Source organism: Panthera onca, chromosome A3 (assembly GCF_046562875.1).
Source record: "Panthera onca isolate mPanOnc1 chromosome A3, mPanOnc1 haplotype 2, whole genome shotgun sequence".
NCBI lineage: Eukaryota > Metazoa > Chordata > Mammalia > Carnivora > Felidae > Panthera > Panthera onca.
This window is the reverse complement of record NC_138341.1, coordinates 50696136-50709832: the sequence shown is the minus strand read 5'-3', so window position 1 is coordinate 50709832 and position 13697 is coordinate 50696136. Positions and strand designations below refer to the sequence as shown.

Below are 13697 nucleotides of genomic sequence, written 5' to 3'. Positions count from 1 at the left end.
ATATATTTTTCTTTAATCTGTTAATATGGTGTATTCCTTTTGTGTGTATGTGTGTGTGAAACTCTGTTTTAATAAGATTGAACCCTTTTCAGTATTCCTAAGCTGTAAACATTGGGAAACTGAAGTATCAAAGGAAACACATCAAGGATCATCTGTAACAGAGAAAAATCTTAAAATTTCTTATTGTCTTTATACAATCAATGCATAATATTTAAGTAAAGCTGAATTGCTTATTAGGCATTTTTGCATATGCTGCCTTCTCCCTATCTTTATGTGCCTTTATCTTTTCTTTGGCTTTCAACAGTTCTGCCCGGATAGCTTTATTTTCCAGTGCTATCTCCTGAGCTTTCTTAAGATCAGTCAATGCTTGGGGCACCTGGGTGGCTCAGTGGATTAAGCATCCAACTTCAGCTCAGGTAAAATCTCATGGTCCATGAGTTCAAGCCCCACATCAGGCACTGTGCTGATAGCTCAGAGCCTGGAGCCTGCTTCAGATGGGTTCTGTATCTCCCTCTCTCTCTGCCCCTACCTTGCTCGTGGTCTGTCTCTCTCCCTCTCTCAAAAATAAATAAATGTTAAAAACAAAAACAAAAAGATCAGCCAATGCTTGATCTATTCTTTTAATCCTTGCCATCCCTGAGCTCTATAGTACCATGATTTGGTATTTGATGGGTCTGTTTCAAGAGCCTCCAAACAACTGCCAATTGTTCCCTGCCAACTTGACATCTTCAGTTTACAAGCACCAATATTCAGCTCGCAGCTTAAAGCTGTCAGTGCAGCTTCAATCTATCTGCTTTCTCAATAAGTCTTTGAACCTTCCACATATCTTAAAACTTTCATATATTTTTTTAATGGCCATCTCCCAGTTCTGGAATTTGAAGAAAAGTATTTCCAATATTTTTAAGTCTTCTGTTATTAGTAACATTTTATCTACATCTTTTAAATCTATATCTGCATCCTCAGGGAAACCTGGATGACTGTCATTAGAACCATCTTTTGGAGATATGCTCCAATCATCCCCTTCCTTCAATTCTTTGCATTCTGCAATAACACACAATTTGGCAGGTTTTACACCTTTCACTTCTACATTTTCCAGTATCCTTGCCACACCCATTCCTTTAATTACTTGGCCAAGTATCACATGTTTCCCATCCAAATGAGGAGAGGGAAACTGTTGTGATAAAGAACTGAGAACCATTTGTATTTGCAACCTGCATTTGCCATGCTCGATAAATCTTCCTGATCATGCTTATAATAAAAATTTTCATCCTCAAATTTTTCACCGTAAATACTTTCTCGACCTGTCACATTTTGATTTGAGAAGTCTCCACCCTGAATCATAAATTTCTTAATAATCTGATGGAAAGGGCATCCTTCAAAATGGAGAGGTTTCCCAGTGGTGGGTCCAATACCTTTGTCTCCTGTACACATGCACAAAATTTTTCTGCAGTTTTGGGTACAATATCTGCAAGCAATTCTAAGACAATTCAACCAACTTGTTCCCCTCCAACGTCCACCTCAGAAAAGACTTGGGAGTTACTAGGGTTGGAGGGCTGAGTTTGGGGGGATGGGTGCGGCATTTTGAATTGCAGATGTACTTGAGTGGGAACTCAGAGAACCTCTTGGACACCTGGCAGCGCGACCCGAAAGCCTGTTAATATGGTATATTCCTTAAGAGATTTTATGATGTTGAAATTCCTTACCTTTTCAGGACAAACCCTACTTGATTACGATTATTTTTATATAAGTGACCAAATTCAAATTGCTAAGATTTGACTTAACATCTTAGCACTTTAGCATCATAGGATAATTGGTTTATGATTTTTGTCTTGAATGGAATAATCTCTATTTTATTTCCAGCCTACTCTGTCATCATTCCAAATAATTTTTATTATACCTTTTCTCTTTTTACTCTTGATAAATCTTCATAGTGGTTTGTTTATTTTATTATCTCTTCCAAAGAACCATTTTGGATTTTGTTGATCTTCTCAACTGTACCATCTTTTTCTATTAACTGTATCTTTTTTTTCTATTTCATTACTTTTTGTTCTTATCTGAATTTTCCCTCTATTTTCTTTAGCTTTTTCCCCTATTGGTTTTTTCCTACATACTTATGTTGAACACAATTCATTTATTGCTAGTCTTTATTTTTATTGTAGCTTTTTGTTACAGAAATTTTAAAATATAAACAAAAGCAGAAAAACTACTATAATGAAACTCCATACACTCATCAGCCAGTTTCAACAATTTTCAACTCATTGCCAACCATGTGTTGGCCAATCACCCATCCCAGATTGCTTTGAAGCAAATTCTGATGCCATATATTTTCATGTGTAAATAGTGCAGCAGGTTTTTCTAAAACATAAGGACTTATTATATACAACCTAAAGAATTATCACTAACATACCTTAAAAATATACCATTACAGGGGCGCCTGGGTGGCTCAGTGGGTTAAGTGTCCAACTTTGGCTCCGGTCATCATCTCGCGGTTTATGAGTTCCAGCCCCACGTCCAGCTCTGTGCTGACAGCTCAGAGCCTGGAGCTGCTTCAGATTCTGTGTCTCCCCCTCTCTCTGCCCCTCCCATGCTCATGCTTTGTCTCTTTCTGTCTCTTTAAATAAACATTAAAAAAAATTTTAAATATACCATTACAATCCCTAAAAAAATAAAACAATAATCTTTCATGTCATTCAATTTCCAGCATTCAAATTTCCTCAATTACCTCATAAATATTTATACAGTTTCTTTGACTCCTAATAAGGTCTAATAATTGCAATTGGTTAATATGTCTCTTATGACTGTTACTTATAGGTTCTCTCTTCATCTTTTTTTTTCTTACGATTTATTTATTGATGAAGATAGATAGTGGGGCGCCTAGGTGGCTCAGTTGGTTAAGCATCTGACTCTTGGGTCAGCTCAGGTCATGATCTCATGGTTTGAGGGATTGAGCCACACGTCAGGCTCTGCACTGTTAGGTGTGGGATTCTCTCTCTCCCTCTCTCTATGCCCCCTCCCTCTCCCTCTCTCTCTCTGTACTCTGGATTTTGTGATTGCATCCCTGTGGTGTTTAAACATGTTGCTCTGGTCACTGTATTTCCTGTGACTTGGCAGTTAGATCTAAAGACTTGATCAGATTCAGGTTTGTGATAATAAGGACCACTGATGATCATTGCCACTATCCTTTATGCTGTTTTCTGTCCTGTCATTTTTGGTTGTCTGAAGTTTTTTTTCCAGTAGATTCTTCAGGCAGAGATCGTGAGAATAGTATTTTCATATATATATATATATATAGCTCTTCACTAAAACATCTTAAAGAGCAAATTCAAGAACTATGAGTTAGGAAAGCTATCTTGACCTACCATCTCTTTCTGGTTTAGAAACACTCATCTCAGTTAAACATAGGGTAAGGTTCTCTTTCATGTTGTGTGAATGCTATTTGATTTGGACTGTTTTTCTCCAATTTCTTTGTATTTTCTGTTTACGGTTCTTTTTTAAAAAATTTGTCTCCTTTATTAACTTCTAGAAAAATGATAAAAATTTCCACATCCACACTGCTCCCCTTTTAAGACCCTTTGCTGTTTTGGGGACACCTGGGTGGCTCAGTCAGTTAAACGTCTGACTCTTGATCTCCGCTCAGGTCATGATCTCACAGTTTGTGAGTTCGAGTCCTGCTTGGGGCTCTGCACTGACAGTGCTTGGGATTCTCTCTTCCTCTCTCTCTGTCCCTCCCCTTCTCTCTCTCTCTCTCTCTCTCAAAAGAAATAAATGAACTTTAAAAAAAATAAAAATCAATTTCTAATCTTTAAAAAATAAAATAAACCCTTTGCTGGTTTTCAAAGCATGTATTGTATTTCTGTTCTTTTAGTCTTTGTCCATGAATTTTTAATATACAATCTTAACTATTATTTTTGCTACTAACAAATAAAATTAGTCAATATTTTTAATTCTTCTCCTGATCATGACAATAACCTTTTAACAGGCCCATTGTTTAATATGCCCAATTTTATTATTGCTGTTGAAATTTTAATTTTGTAATTTAAAAACATTATTCTTAATAATTAATAGTTCATGAAAATTTATTGACAGATTAAAAAACCTCTATGCTTTTTTGTATGTGCCTTTTGAGTTTTGTTTTTTCTTGCTAATCTACTCTTTAACATGTCTCTTATAAAGAAGGGTCTTTGGGTAGCAAACTCTTTTGGTCTTTGTATGTCTGAAAATGCTTCATTTTTACCTCTCTCTTGAATAAGAGTTTAATATGTTAAATGACATAAAATTGTCACTTTATGTTTATGTTTAGTATTATGATATATAATTATAGTTATCCAAATTATAGCATATAAACTTCTAGGTGGATAATCTCTCTCAGTACATTGAAGAGACGTCTCCATTGTCTTTTTTCCCACTTTTTTCTGTTGTTGTATTACCATCTTTAAGTTTAAGTGTGAAGTCCAGAGGTATTAAATTCATTCACATGGTTGTAGAACCATCATCCCTATCAATCCCCGTGACTCTTCATCTTGTATAACTGAAACTCTTTACCCATTAGATGGTAACTCCCTGTACTCCCCTTCACCGTCTCCTGGAAACCACCATTATACATTGTCTTTATGATTTTGAACATGTACTTCATATAAACGGAATCATATAGTATTTGTCATTCTGTGCTTACTTTACTGAGTATATTGTCCTCAAGTTTCATCCATGTTACAGTGTATGGCAGAATTTCTTTCCTTTTTAAGGCTGAATAATATTCCATTGTGTGTGTATACCACATTTTGCTAATCCATTCAACCACCGATGAACACAGGTTGCTTCCATGTTTTAGCTATTGTGAATAATGCTTCTGTGAACATGGGTGTACAAATATCTCTTCCAGACCCTGCTTTCACTTCTTTTGGGTAAAAACCAAGAAGTGGAATTGCTGGGCCATATGGTAATTCTATTTTTAATTTTTTGAGGAACTGTCATACTGTTTTCCATGGCAGCTTTACCTTTTACATTCCCATCAACAGTGCACGAGGTTTCCAATGTCTCTACATCCTCACCAGCACTTATTGTTTCCCGTCTTTTGGGTAGTGGCCATCCTACTGGGTATGAGGTGGTATCTCACTGCAGTTTTGATTTGCATTTCCCTAATGTTTAGCGATGTTGAACATCTTTTCACATGGTCATTGGCCATTTGCACATCGTTGGTGAAACATCTACTCAGATCCTTTGCCTATTTTTTAATTGGGTTGCTTTTTTATTATTGAATTGTAATAGTTCTTTATATATCTTAGCTATAATTGTCTTATCAGATATATGATTTACCAATATTTTCTCCCATTCTGTGGGTTGTCTTTTTACTGTGTTGATAGTGTCTTTTTTTTAAGTTTTTATTTAAATTCCAGTTAACATACAGTGTAATATTAGTTTCAGGTGTACAATATAGTGATTCAACACTTTCGTCCAACACCCAGTACTCATCACAACAAGGGCATGTTGATAGTTGTCTTTTGATGCACAAATTACTAAAAATTTTCACGAAGTCCAATTTGTCTATTTTTCCTTTTATGTTATAGTCAGGAAATCATTGCCAAATACAATGTTGTGAAGCTTTTGTCTTATATTTTCTTCTAAGAGTTTTATTGTTTTAGGTCTTACATTTGGGTCTTTGAGCAATTTTTAGTTAATTTTTGTATGTGGTGTTGGGTAAAGGTCCACCTTCATTATTTTGCATGTGGATATACCGTTTTCCCAGTACCATTTGTTGAAAAGACTGTTTTTTACCCATTTAATGGTCTTGGAGTCCTTGTCAAGAATCATTTGGCCATATACATAAGGGTTTAATTCTGGGCTCTCTATTCTATTCTATGGGTCTATATGTCTGCTTTATGCCAATACCACTCTGTTTTTATTACTGTATCTTTGAACTAAGTTTCGAAATCAGGAAGTAGAAGTCCTCCAATGTTTTTCTTCTTTTTCAGTATCGATTTGGCTATACAGGGTCACTTGAAATTCCATACAAATTTTAAGATGGGTTTTCCTATTTCTGTGAAAAACATCATTGGGATTTTAATAGGCATTGAATCTACAGATCACTTTGGGTAGCATTGACATTTTAACAATATTGCCTTCCAATCCATGAACATAGAATCTATTTCCATTTGTGTCTTCTCCAATTCTTTCAGCAATGCTTTCTAGTTTTCATTGTACAAGTCTTTCACCTCCTTGGTTAAGTTAATTCCTAAGTATTTTATTCATTGTGATGCTACTGTAAATGGAATTGTTTTTATAATTTGTTTTCACATTGTTCATTGTTTGTGTATAGACATGCAAATTATTTTCATGTGTTGACTTTGATTCTGCTACTTTGTTGAATTCATGATTTATTCTAACAGGTTTTTTTGTGTGGAATCTTTAGAGTTTTCTACATATAAAGTCATATTATCTGCAAACAGAGATATTTTACTTCTTTTTCACTTTGGATGCCTTTTATTTCTTTTTTTTTTAAGTTTACTTATTTTTGACAGAGAGAGATAACACAAGCAGGGGAAGGGCAAAGAGAGAGGGAGAGAATCCCAAGCAGGTTCTGTGCTGTCAGCATGCAGCAGCCTGATGTGGGGCTTGATCACATGAACCATGAGATCATGACCCCAGCCAAAACTAACAGTTGGATGCTTAACCAACTGAGCCACCCAGGCACCCCTTATTTCTTGTTGGAAATTTTTTAGTAATCTCTACACCAATGGGGGCTCAAACTCATGACTCTGAGATCAAGAGCTACATGTTCTTCCAACTGAACCAGCCAGGTGCCCCAACACTTGTATTCTGTTTTTGTTTTTAAATTTTTTAAGTTTATTTATTTATTTTGAGAGAGAAAGAGACAGTGTGAATAGGGGAACGGCAGACAGAGAGAATCCCAAGCGGCCTCCATGTTGTCAGCACAGAGCTGGACACAGGGCTCGAACCCATATACCGTGAGATCATAACCTGAGCCCAAGTCCAACACTTAACTGACAGAGCCACCCAGGCGCCCCTTCCAGTCGTGTTCTGAATACAAGTGGTGAAAGCCTTGATCCTGATTTTAGAGGAAAAGTCTTTCATCATTGAATATAATGTTTACTATGCATTTTTATTCTATGATTCTTACTAGGTTGAGATAGTTTCCTTCTATCCCTAGTTTGTTGAGTGTTTATCATGAAAGTGTGAAATGTGCTAAATTTTATCAAATACTTTTTCTGCATCAGTTGAGATGATAATGTGTTTTACCCCCTGCATGTTGATGTGGTGAATTATATTCATCAATTTTCATATGTTGAACCATCCTTGCATTCCAGTAATAAATCCCACTTAGTCATGGTGTGTAACCTTTTAATATGCTACAGAATTCTGTTTGCTAATATTTTGTTGAGGTTTTTGCACCTATGTTCATCAGGGATATTAGACTGTAGTTTTCTTGTAGTGTCTTTGTTTGGCTATCCTGTATCAGGTAATGCTGACATCACAAAAATGAGGAAGTGTTCCCTCCTTTTCAGTTTTTTAGAAAAGTTTGAGAAGGATTGTATTAGTACTTCTTGGTAGAATTCCCCTGTGAAGCCATCGGGTCCACAGGTTTTCTTTGTTTGAAGATCTCTGAATACTGATTCACTCTTCTTACTAGTTATAGGTCTATTCCAATTTTCTATTTCTTTGTGATTTAGTCTTAGTAGGTTGTGTGTTTCTAGGAACTTGTCCATTTCATATAGGTTATCCAACTTTGGCATACAATTGTTCATAGTATTGTCTCATAATCCTTTTATTTCTATAAAATTGGTAATAATGTCCCATCTTCATTTCTCATTTAGTAATTTGAGTCTTGACTTTTCTTCTTAGTCCATCTAGCTAAAGGTTTGGCAATTTTGTTGATCTTTTGAAGAACCAACTTTTGGTTTCATTAATCTTCTCTATTGCTTTTCTATCCTCTATTTCATTTATCTGTTTTAATCTTTATTATTTCCTTCCTTCTGTTATCTTTGGTTTTAGTTTATTCTTCTTTTTATATTTCCTTAGTTGAAAATTATGTTGTTGATCTGAGATCTCTCTTTTGAATGTAAGCATTTATAATTATAAATTCCCCCCTTGGTAGCACTTTCATTGAATCCTATGAGTTTTGGTATGTTATGTTTCATTTTTGTTCATCTCTAAGATTTTCTCATATCCCTCGTGATTTTTGTTTTTATTTATTGTTTGTTTAAAAGTGTGTGGCTTAGTTTTTTTGTGAATTTTCCAGCTTTCCTTTTTTTATTCACTTCTAACTTCATCTCATTGCTGTTGGAGGAGATACTTTTAAAATCTATATTTTAAAATCTATTGAGACTTAATTTGTGACCTAATATATAGTCTATCCTAGAAAATGTTCCATGTGCACTTGAGAAAAAAAATGTGAATTCTGTTGTTAGGTAGAGTGGTCTATATATGTCTGTTAGATTTAATAGTTTTATTGTGTTAAGTCTTCTATTTCCCTGCTTATCTTCTGTCTGGTTGTTCTATACGTTATTGTGAGTAGGTTATAGAAGATTTCAGCTTTTACTGTAAAACTGTGCATTTCTCCCTTCAATTCTATCAGTTTTTGCTTCATATATTTTGGTCCGTCACAAAGTACATAACTATTTGCATTAAACTTCTTGCTATGTTGAACTTTGTGTAATATATAATGTCCTTATTTGTCTCTTATAACCTTTTTTGGTTTATAATCTATTTTGCCTGATATTAGTATATCCACACCTGCTCTTTTTTGGTTACTATTTGCATATAATATCTTATTCTATTGTCCCACTTTCAATTTCCTTGTGTCTTTGGATCTCCAGTGAGATACAGTGTTGATATAATAGATTTGGATCATTTGTTTTTATCTATCTATAAATATGCCCTTTTTGTCCCCATATACACAATAACAATTTTATCTTTAGGCACCAGACAAAAGTGATAGCGAAAGTGAGGAGGAGTTTGGCAAATGATTGTAGGTGCTTCTATTCCCCTACCCTTTGGGCAAACAAATATGAGGAACATCCTTCTGAGGAACATCCTCTCTGGAAGACATAACTAGGTATCTCCCGCTGGAGGGGATAGAAGTTGCTTTCATCTCTACTTTCAGCAAAAGGTACTTGTAGTTTTTGACTGCAGGAGTCAAATTCTGTAATATTTAACTTTCTTTTACAAATATAACAAATGTAAAATTAAACCATGATGCTACGGAATGTTAAGCCAACCCAAATAAGGATTTCATAATTTGATAAATCTGACTGAAATAAATTTTCAATAGAGATAATACAAACTAAGAAAAAGATCTACCAACAGTCATAAAATGGATACTACTAATAAAAGAAGAACAGAATATTACATTTAAATATTTACACTGAAATCAAAAAACATCAAATTTACAAAGGATACAGAGCTTCACATCTACAAAGAAATAAACTAAGACTCAAAAGATTAAATGATGGAAATACTTTAGTGTAGAGAAAAGCTTGTGTCAAACCCTAGTTTTGTCATTTACCAGCTGAGTGATCTTGGCTATTGTTAATCAGCTTCTCAGAGTTTTAATTTCCTCACCTGTACAAAGTAAAGGTATTATTTGATTTACAAAGTGGCTATTAAGATTTAATATGATAAAATACCTAGTTCAGTTTCTCGAAGCCTAACAACTGCTCAATAATTATTATGATCTTACCCAAAGTCACAAAACCTGTTGGCAGAGCTGGTACTGGAACCCAGGTGTCTTGACTATTGGTTGATGTACTGCCCTTTCCAAGGCTGCACTGTTTCAAGGCTTACATTTAAGTCATGTTAAAACTAAGATTCAACTCCATTGGTATACAATATGGATGGACATATGCATATGACTTCAACTAAACCAAGGTCAAGGTCTGATCTTTGTGAATAAATTGATTGGCCATATTTCATTCAGCCCCATCTTCAGAAAGTCACTTCTGTGACCTGAGTAAGAGTGAATCAGGTATGATACTAAACTGTTTATTAAACCACTTCTATGTAATTATCTCTCTTTAACCTATTTCTGTTCTCTCTGGAGGACATAACTAGATTAATTCCAGAGTTCACCTTTGATATTTTTATGTTCATACACGAAGTACAACACATTGATAGACCATTATATAAAGGGAATTTGTGAATCTTGGGGCGCCTGGGTGGCTCAGTCGGTTAAGCGGCCGACTTCGACTCAGGTCATGATCTCGCGGTCCGTGAGTTCGAGCCCCGCGTCAGGCTCTGTGCTGACAGCTCAGAGCCTGGAGACTGTTTCAGATTCTGTGTCTCCCTCTCTCTGACCCTCCCCTGTTCATGCTCTGTCTCTCTCTGTCTCAAAAATAAATAAACGTTAAAAAAAAAATTCAGACCTAAATGTAAAAGCTAAAATAACAAGGAAAAAAAAAAAATAACAGGAGAGTATCTTCATGACTAGGGGCAGGGAAAGGTTTCTTTTAAAGGACACAACTCTCTCTCTGCCCCTCCCCTGCTCATGCTCTGTCTCTCTCAGTCTCAAAAATAAATAAACGTTAAAAAAAAAATTTAAAAAAAAAGAAAAAAAGAAAAAAAAAGGGGCGCCTGGGTGGCTCGGTCGGTTGAGCATCCGACTTCGGCTCAGGTCATGATCTCACGGTCCGTGAGTTCGAGCCCCGCGTCAGGCTCTGTGCTGACAGCTCAGAGCCTGGAGCCTGTTTCAGCTTCTGTGTCTCCCTCTCTCTCTGCCCCTCCCCTGCTCATGCTCTGTCTCTCTCTGTCTCAAAAATAAATAAACGTTAAAAAAAAAAAAATTTAAAGGACACAAAAGCAGATAATTAAACTTTATTAAAATTGGTAATTTTTGTTCATAAAAAGACCAACAATAAAAGAATGAAAAGGCAGACCCCAGAACGGGAGAAGATATTTTCTTCTCTTTACAGTGCAACAAAGAACTTGATCCCAAAATATCTATCTATATGTAAACCATCTTACAAATTAATAAAGAAAAGATAGTAACCCAATGTAAAAATAAGCAAAGCACTTAACAGGCACTTCACACAAAAAAGGATATCCAAGTGGTTGGTAAACTTATGAAAAGATGCTGAACATAAACATCTTCAGGGAAATAATTGCAAATTAAAACCACATTTTGCTAAATGACACATAGCTAAGAGATTTAAATGTAGACAGTCTGTTAGCCTCTCTTGCTCTTTTTACTAATATTTAAATTGAGAATATTAATACCTGTCCTTAGAGGAATTTATAGCCTAAGTGAAATAACAGAAAACAGAACTATGTACTGAACAGTGAATTGTGTACTAACTCCAGAGCTAGAGACACAGTGAGTACATTCTTTACCAAAAAATCAGCACAAATAGACTTAAAATGTTCTTAAGCCTTCCATCTTTTTCCAACAAGTTTTTTCTTGTTCTTTGTCAACTCCCCCTAATTCCAGGATGCCTGCTGCCGCAGATTAGCCCATTGAGAGTCTCAGTGCATAAAGTGACACAAACCAGACCCTTGGCCCTATAAATCTGTCCTCGTCCTATCTCTCACTGAACACTTTTAAGAAGTTTAGCCCAACACATCTACCAATGTAAATAGCCTCTCTCCTCCCCATAATAGTTACCATTTAACTAAAAACACCATCTCATTTAATTCGTGTACCAATCCCATCAGGTGAGTATTATTTTCTCACTTAATAAATCGGTCCCATTTTACAAGAAATTAGAGGCTTGGAGTGAATAATCCACTTATCCAAAGTCACAGAAATGACAGATTTTTAAAAAATTAATGTTACATTATTTTTTAGTATATACGCAATCAGGGGATGTAGACAACAGTAAATTTTTAATTAGGATGAAGAATGGAATTTATAATTGTAATCTAGACCTAGAGAAAAGCTAAGATTTACTGAACATTAGATAGATTTTTTTAATATTTAAAAAAAATGCAATTTTTCACTTATTATTTTTCAGTCACTATGCCAGCTACCAAAGATACCAAGATAAGACTTCATAAATACCATCACCTTGGTCATTGGTTCTCAATGTACAGTTCCGAGATCAACAGCATCAGCATCACCTAAGAAACTGTTTAAAATTAATATTTTTAAGCAGCACCTACGTTACTGAATCAGAAACTCTCAGGATGGTGCCCAGTAATCTGTGTTATGAATGTTGGGGGTGATCCTGATGCATGAGAAGCACTGCCCTAAATCATCACTCTAGTCTCCCAGGTGAGGAAATTTAGGAGGTGACTTGAGAGTATGGATCAAAACAAAGATTTGCTAGAAACCAGTCTCCACTATGCCAATAATAGAAATGATGGAGATGTAAATATAGGTTTATCCAACTCCAAAATCCACATTTTTTTTTAAGTTTATCTATTTAAAAGAGAGAGAGAGAGTGTGCACACGCAGGAGAGAAAGAAGCCCCAAATCCCAAGCAGGCTCTATTGTCAGCACAGAGCCCGACGTGGAACTTGATCCTACAGACCATGAGATCATGACCTGAGCCAAAATCAAGAGTCAGATGCCCAACCAACTGAGCCCCCCAGGTGCCCCCCCCAAATCCACATTTTCTATCCCTGTGCTCCACTGACCCCTAACAGCATGAGCTGTTATTGTCTTTATGGGTCTGAAGAAGTGGGTGCCCATGTCCCTCCTCATAGGCATGCTGTTGGTACCTTGATACTGCCATTGGCGTCGGGGGGGGGGGGAGTCCTGGGGGGGGTGACATAGCCCCTCCCTCTTAGAGAAAAATCTCCTTAAAAACAAATATGTTGAGAAATGGAGTGGTGTGTGTAGGATTTGGGAGTTATGGGGGGAAGGGGTCCTCCAGAACTTTCACTTGATTGCCCCAGTAAGTCTGACCTCAGGTAAGTTAGACCCTGTCTTCTGAGTTTGCATCTCACCCATCCTTCCCCAGAGCTGTCACTGTGTTCCCTCATCTCTGACTTAGCCCCCCCACCCACCCACCACAGTAAGGCTACACTGGGACTATCTGGACCACCCACTGATGATTTCACCCACAGTCTCAGCTTCCAGGCTGCTTGGGGTACTGTCCAGAAGGTGGGGCCGGTATTTGCTGAGTGGAAACGACAGAGGACAGGTAGCTGTTCACTCCAGCAACGTTCCCCTGGTCCCCCACCTGGCAGAGCAGACAGAGGCATATTTGTGTCCTAAATAGCTGATGCCTGTTGACAATGACATGGAACTGCCTTCGATTGAGTAGTTTCAATGTTAGGCATTGATTTGAGGAGGCAGAATGCAGTAGGAGCCCGGGAAGCAAGAAGTCCTCGGAGCTCCACAATCCCAGCACAACGATCACCAAGCACCAGGCCAGTTCTAAATGCTTTACATGCATTAGCTCAGGTAATCCGCACAGCAACTCCGTGAGATAGCTACTATTACCATCCACGTTACAGGTAAGGAAACACAAACAGTAACTTGTAATTTGCCCAAGGACAACAGCTAGAAGTACTCATTATTCATCTGTAAACCAGGGATACAAATGCCGGCCCTACACCTACAGAACTCAAGGAGTTTTGTAGTAACTCCTATGTATTGGTAATAAAGAGTATTTCTTAACCTGGAACTGTTACAGTTTTTTCCCCTTCCACCTTTTTAGACAGAGGAAAGTTCCTGGAAAAATCCAAAAGAAACTGGTAACCATGGAGGTGTCTCCACTCAAGGAAACTGAGTGGCTGGGGGA

The 13697-nt window shown here is 36.7% G+C and overlaps 1 pseudogene; it reads right to left on the bottom strand.

Moving 5' to 3' along the window:
- Positions 1-211: 211 nt before the first annotated feature.
- Positions 212-1580, bottom strand: LOC132671898 (peptidyl-prolyl cis-trans isomerase D pseudogene; annotated as a pseudogene).
- Positions 1581-13697: the final 12117 nt, after the last annotated feature.